The sequence below is a fragment of the Oryza glaberrima genome, chromosome 6, assembly GCF_000147395.1.
Source record: "Oryza glaberrima chromosome 6, OglaRS2, whole genome shotgun sequence".
Lineage (NCBI taxonomy): Eukaryota > Viridiplantae > Streptophyta > Magnoliopsida > Poales > Poaceae > Oryza > Oryza glaberrima.
In genome coordinates, this window is record NC_068331.1 from 17,169,264 (window position 1) to 17,174,729 (window position 5,466).

General features: G+C 52.0%; 1 long non-coding RNA gene and 1 pseudogene across 1 annotated transcript; one reads left to right on the forward strand and one right to left on the reverse strand.

The window, feature by feature from the left end:
* Positions 1-2,191: 2,191 nt before the first annotated feature.
* On the reverse strand, positions 2,192-3,605 carry LOC127776947 (zinc-finger homeodomain protein 9-like; annotated as a pseudogene).
* A 105-nt stretch (positions 3,606-3,710) lies between these two features.
* On the forward strand, positions 3,711-5,040 carry LOC127775978 (uncharacterized). The gene is made up of 2 exons (XR_008018083.1): positions 3,711-4,425; positions 4,531-5,040. It is a non-coding gene; the product is annotated as an uncharacterized LOC127775978 (long non-coding RNA).
* The last annotated feature ends 426 nt before the right edge of the window (positions 5,041-5,466 follow it).

Genomic DNA, 5,466 nt, shown 5'->3' on the forward strand with positions numbered 1-5,466 from the left:
ACGATCTAATTGTGCGATTCATAGATTGTTTGCTCTATCTATCTATTTTCGTTATATTTCTATGTGATATGTGACTGTTTATGTTCAGACTGTTGTTCATGCCATTTAGATTTCAAATTTATCTTATGTTTACGACGTTATTTTTGTTTCAATATTCCGGATTCTGGTTCTGATTAAATAAATTCAAGTTCCATGCTTACCATGATGTGCAATATGGTTTCATTTTGGTTTTTTTGTTTCCGGTTTCAATTATCCATGTTCCATGCGAGTTATGGATGTGCTATCTGGTTTTCTATTCATGTTCCTGTGGGTAAGCGCTGATCACGCTTACTCGGCTTTGTCGGCAAATGCTAGGATGTATTCACAATTGTCCGGGATGAAAACTAGTATTTCAACTCATGTCTGCCCGGGATGGGAACTACTATTGTTGTTTGACTTGGTGTTTGAAAATGTGTTTTGTATCAAAGAAAGGAAGCTTTATGTTCATGCTCTATTGCCAATGATGTGTATATGTGTTTTCTAGTTCCATATTGTACTTGCTGAGTATTTTTATACTCACTCTTGTGTTTTATTTGGTTTTAGGTACACATTAAGACCGACATGCATGGGCGGGAAGTAGCACCCATATATACACATTTATCTGCACACTATCAAACTATATTGCATAGTCTATAATGACACTTAAACTATATCATGGATTATAAGGATGGATCGCACTGTGGGAATGATATTATTATTAGTTTAACCTATAATTACCTATCGTGGATGTCCGTATTTACAGGGGAGACTCTGTCGAAATTTTTAATAAATTTAGGACTTAGTGGTTTCTGTACCATAGCGTGTAGCATTCTAGGTAAGAGAATACATGGGGTGTTACATATGTTTTGCCGGCCTAAACCAAACCACAACACTACATCATCATCACAACATCACATTTGTCCAGAACCTACCATGACTAGGGTGCCGACCCATGATAATTTCTTAATGCACTGGTTTTATACTCTATTCGTTTCCTGCCTAGTTTCTTGACTCGGTCCTTAATTGACCAGGATCGACAACTTGCCGTTTCCAAAAACACCCATATTCTATCCATGCCACCCCAATCGAAAACATTTTGTTTTATTAGGTTTTTGGTTTTCACAAAGGTTTTTGTGTTGCAGGTGGTGCTCATGTCTCCACCCGTCTTTCGACAACCACTCACACCGAGTGATCATCACATCCACATCCATAAACAACAAGTGTGGAGTGTACAATCATCTATATATATGCAATACTAAGCAATGCCAATAATTGACCACGCATAAGTTATAGACTCAGGCATCAAGGATATATAAAGTTAACAATATTAAGGATGGCTCACAAACATAATTTTAGGTACGCATTTTATAATAAGCATGCAATTTTATTTGCAATCAACACATTTATAAAATAGGATCAATATGCTCAAGGAGGGGAGCGTAGTGTCTTGCCTTGCTTTAGGTTCTTATCTTCGAGAAATCCGCGTCCGTTGATTGGCCGGAATATCCAACACGTGGTCAATAAGAGAAAACCATACAAATTCCTCCAGATAAAGTACCAAACATCTTAAACCAGTAGCGCCATTTGATAGACCTCGATTTTAGAGAAATTCTAGAAGTTGAACAGAGTCAATCGGAGTTACAATTTGCAAGATATGAATTCCCAAAGTTTAACGGAATTATAAACCGAGGAAAAATGATATCTTTTATTGGAAAAGAATATTCTGAAGGAATATTCTTGGCGGGGTCCAGCGTCAATGGCTTTAGGGTGGCCGGTGCATGGTAGACAGGGTCTACCGAGCGCCCGGTGGAATGGATGGGTGGACTTGGTCCACATATCATGGGCCGACGCATGGACCAGAGCTGCTGGCCCACGGGTCAGTGGCTTCCGGCGCCATGTACCGGGTCCATGTAGCGAGAGGGAAATCGGGAGGGGGAGGAGGTCCACGGGTCCACGCCGTTGGTGTGGAGCAGCGGCGTGGGGCTCGCTAGTGAGCGACTCGGCGTCTGTGGACCGGTCACGGGAACGGTTAATGAAAGGGTTAATTTGATTCATGCCACTTCAAATTTGACTATTTAGAAAAATGCCAGTTCGTAACCGTGCCATTAAAATTTTATAGAATTAGAACCGTGATACTCCCCTCAAGTTTTTCATCTATCCCTTCGTTTTCGTCTTCTCCGTCACAGCTCCAACAGCTCTTGCATCCACTGCTTCTGCTCGGCTGTGAACTTGGTGCGGAACCGCTTCCTCGGCATCCCGCCGCCGCCGGGGGGAGGCGTGGTCGCCGCCGGCGACATCACCTACAGCGGGAGCCTTTGCGCCTGCCCGCTCGAGCCCAGCGAGAGTAGCATGTGCTGCGCCGAAGGGTAATACGGCTGGTGCACCACCGCCGCCGGCAGGTGCGGTGGCGACGGCGGGGACACAGACCGCTCGTCGTAGTATTCCGAGCCATCCGAGTTGTTGTCAAACTCGTCGCCATCAACCCCAGGGAGCCGGACCTCGGGCGTCTCCTCCTCGCGGTGCAGCTGGCCGTGGAGCACGTTCGCCGGCATGGGCGGCGCGGGCAGCGCCAGCGGCGGAGGCGGCGGCGGGGACCCCTCCAGCAGCCAGCAGTGGAAGTTGCGGTGGCAGCCGCACGCGGCGCACTTGAGCGACGTCGGGTCGGCGGGTTCACCGGCGACGACGGCATGAACTCCTCGCAGCCGTCCAGCGCGTGTCCGCCCAGGCTCGCTGCGTGGTTCTTGGGGCACTCCTGGTACACCGTCTCTCCTCCGCCCACCGCCGGCTGTGCTCGTCGCAGCTGTAGCTACGGAGGGGTACAGCCTACACAAGCTCCACCTTAGCCATGTCTCCAGCGACGACGCCGCCGGTTGCGCCGACGCGTGAAGCCGCGCGGACGCCATGCTTGCCGCCGCCGCCACGGCTGCGGTCGGCTGCTGCTGCTGCCGCTGTCGCAAACATGCTCAACTTCATTGTGGGTTGCGGCGGAGCCACCGATTTCTTTGATTCTCTTTTTCTCTTTCTCTTTTCTTTGATTTCTTCTTTCCTTTTTTTTTCTTCCTAATGGCTGACGTGCCGTGGCTTGGCACGGGTGGCAGCGTGACGCGGACGAAGCTGGGCGACAGTGGCGCGGCGAGGTCGGGCGGCGGCACGACCTTGCGGTGGCCGGTGAGGAGTGGCGTAGCAAACCGAGCATTGCTCGGCGCGGCATCCCGAGGCTGATGTACGGCGGAGGTGCGGCTGCTGACTGAGGTGGCGGCGGCGCTGCGCGCTGTGACGGAGAAGACGGAAAAGGAGGGGGATAGATGGAAAACTTGACTAGAGTGATACGGTTCTAATTTGTGTAAAATTTCAACGGCACAGTTACGAATAGACGAATTGTAATTATATTTTTCTAAATGGCCAATTTTGAAGTGGCATGGATTAAATTAACCCTAATGAAAAGGCGGGTCCCTCTCAAGGATCAGAGAGAGGTCTAATTAGAGATTAAGTATAAATGGGCCCATATGTAAGTGATACAGTTGAGGGGATTAAAGAGGGATTACTGTGCGGGATTCATTTAGGAACCCGTGGGGTCCGGGATTCATTTAGGAACCCGTGGGGTCCGCTGGGTCCCACTTGTCACTTCCTTTCTCCCGGCTTATCTTTTCTTCTCCTCCCCTCCCGATTATTCCTTCTCCCAATCTTCGCCTCATCTTTCTCCCTCTCGCTCCGCTTTCTCCCCACGTGCGCCCGCGCCCCGAGCGGGGTGCGGCTGGTGCGCGACGGCGCGGCAGTGGCTTCACGGCGGCGCGGAGCCGAGGCGACGGCGGCGCAGCGCTATGGCCGGGCGGCGGCCGAGCGAGGCGATGCTTGGGTGCGGTGGCGCGGAGGCCGGCGGTGGGATCCCCTCCGGTTGGGAGCTCGTGGTGGCGGCGATGGTGGATTGGAGATGGCCGGCAAGGCGAAGACGGAGGGCGTCGGGGCGGAGGAGCTGGAGTGTGGAGAAGCCGGAAGGAGGCGGCTGCCGGGGTTGGCAACCGGCATCAAGGGAGGAGGAGGCGGCGGCCAGGGAGCTCCGTGGGGCGGCGCTCGCGCGGGGCCGGTCTGGCTGTGTGCGGCGACGGCCAAGATCGGCGGCAAGGGAGGGGAGGGAAGGCGCAGAGGCAGTGATGGCGATGGAAAAGGCGAAGGTCGGAGTGGACCGAGGTGGCTTCCCTAGCCAAGGCAAAAGGTGATGTGGTGGCTTCCCTTCGAGGAGAAGGCAAAGGCACAGTGGCAGGGCAGGGCGGCAGTGGCGATGCGGTGGCATGCACGTGGCTCACGCCCGTCTGCAGCCGGCAGAGCGCAAGGAGCAAGGTGGTGGGTGTGATGGACGGCGGCAGTAGGGCCCGGATGTCGAAATCGACACAGGGGAAGGAGTACAAGGTAAGCTTCACGCTATGAATTCGTTCTCCCATATTTCGTTCTAGATTCGGCTTTGCAGAAATTCTGTGTGGACTACTCTCATTGTGTTGCTGTTGTTTTGAGGAGGGCGTTGGTGAGTTGGGAGCACGGTGCAGGAGGGAGGCCGTCACCAACCCTGCCGGGTTGGTAGTAGGGTGACGCACGGGCGGTGAGGAGGAGGCGGCGCCCGGACTGGCGCGGCGTGGCACGGGTTGCGGTGTGGCTCGGCGTGGGAGCGCGACGTGGAGCGGCACGGTTCGGTGCGGTGTGGCGGTCTGGCGCAACGGCCTTGCCCGGCTCGGCATTGTGCCGAGCAGGCGGCGTGCATGCGCAGCCGACCCTCCGAGGAAAGGAGGGAGGGGATGTAGACTTGGGCTGCAAGAGAGAGAGGGAGGGCTGGAGGGGGACGGAAGACAGACTTGGGCTGGAGTGAGTTGTTGGGCTGAACAGGCACTTTTTGTAATTTGCAACAGGAGTTTGGAATTTGTATTTGGAACTTGAAAAAGGACTGTATATCTGTATTGGGATTGCATAATTGTAAATGGACTGTATATTTGGACTTGGACTGTGTGATTAGACATTTGATTTGGCTCTGTACTCGGAATGCTTAAATGGGGTATTTGGATTGGATTTGTTTCGGCCGCTAAGTCGCCCAAGTACTTTACTTAGGATTTCTTTGTGACCTCTTGAACGAAATGACGATGATATTGACTGGTTTTAGAAACGACGCTTGGCATACATAGAATGGAGGATATTTGAATCGATAGCATGACATTTGACTTCATAGAATGATTTTTAGGGTTTCAAGCGAAAGGCCGAACTTGAGGATTTTGAGTAGAAGGAATAGGGGGAAAGGGAATCTAAGGGAGGCAGAGTCGAAAAGACGAAGCGGGTTTTGATTCAACTGCAATGTTCCTTGGGTTCAGGGAAAGAAACGACATTGCGACAAATGGAAAGGGTTTCAAGACTTCCATTAGCTTAGCACCGAAGCGCTTAGTGAAAAGGAAGGACGTTGATCGCAGG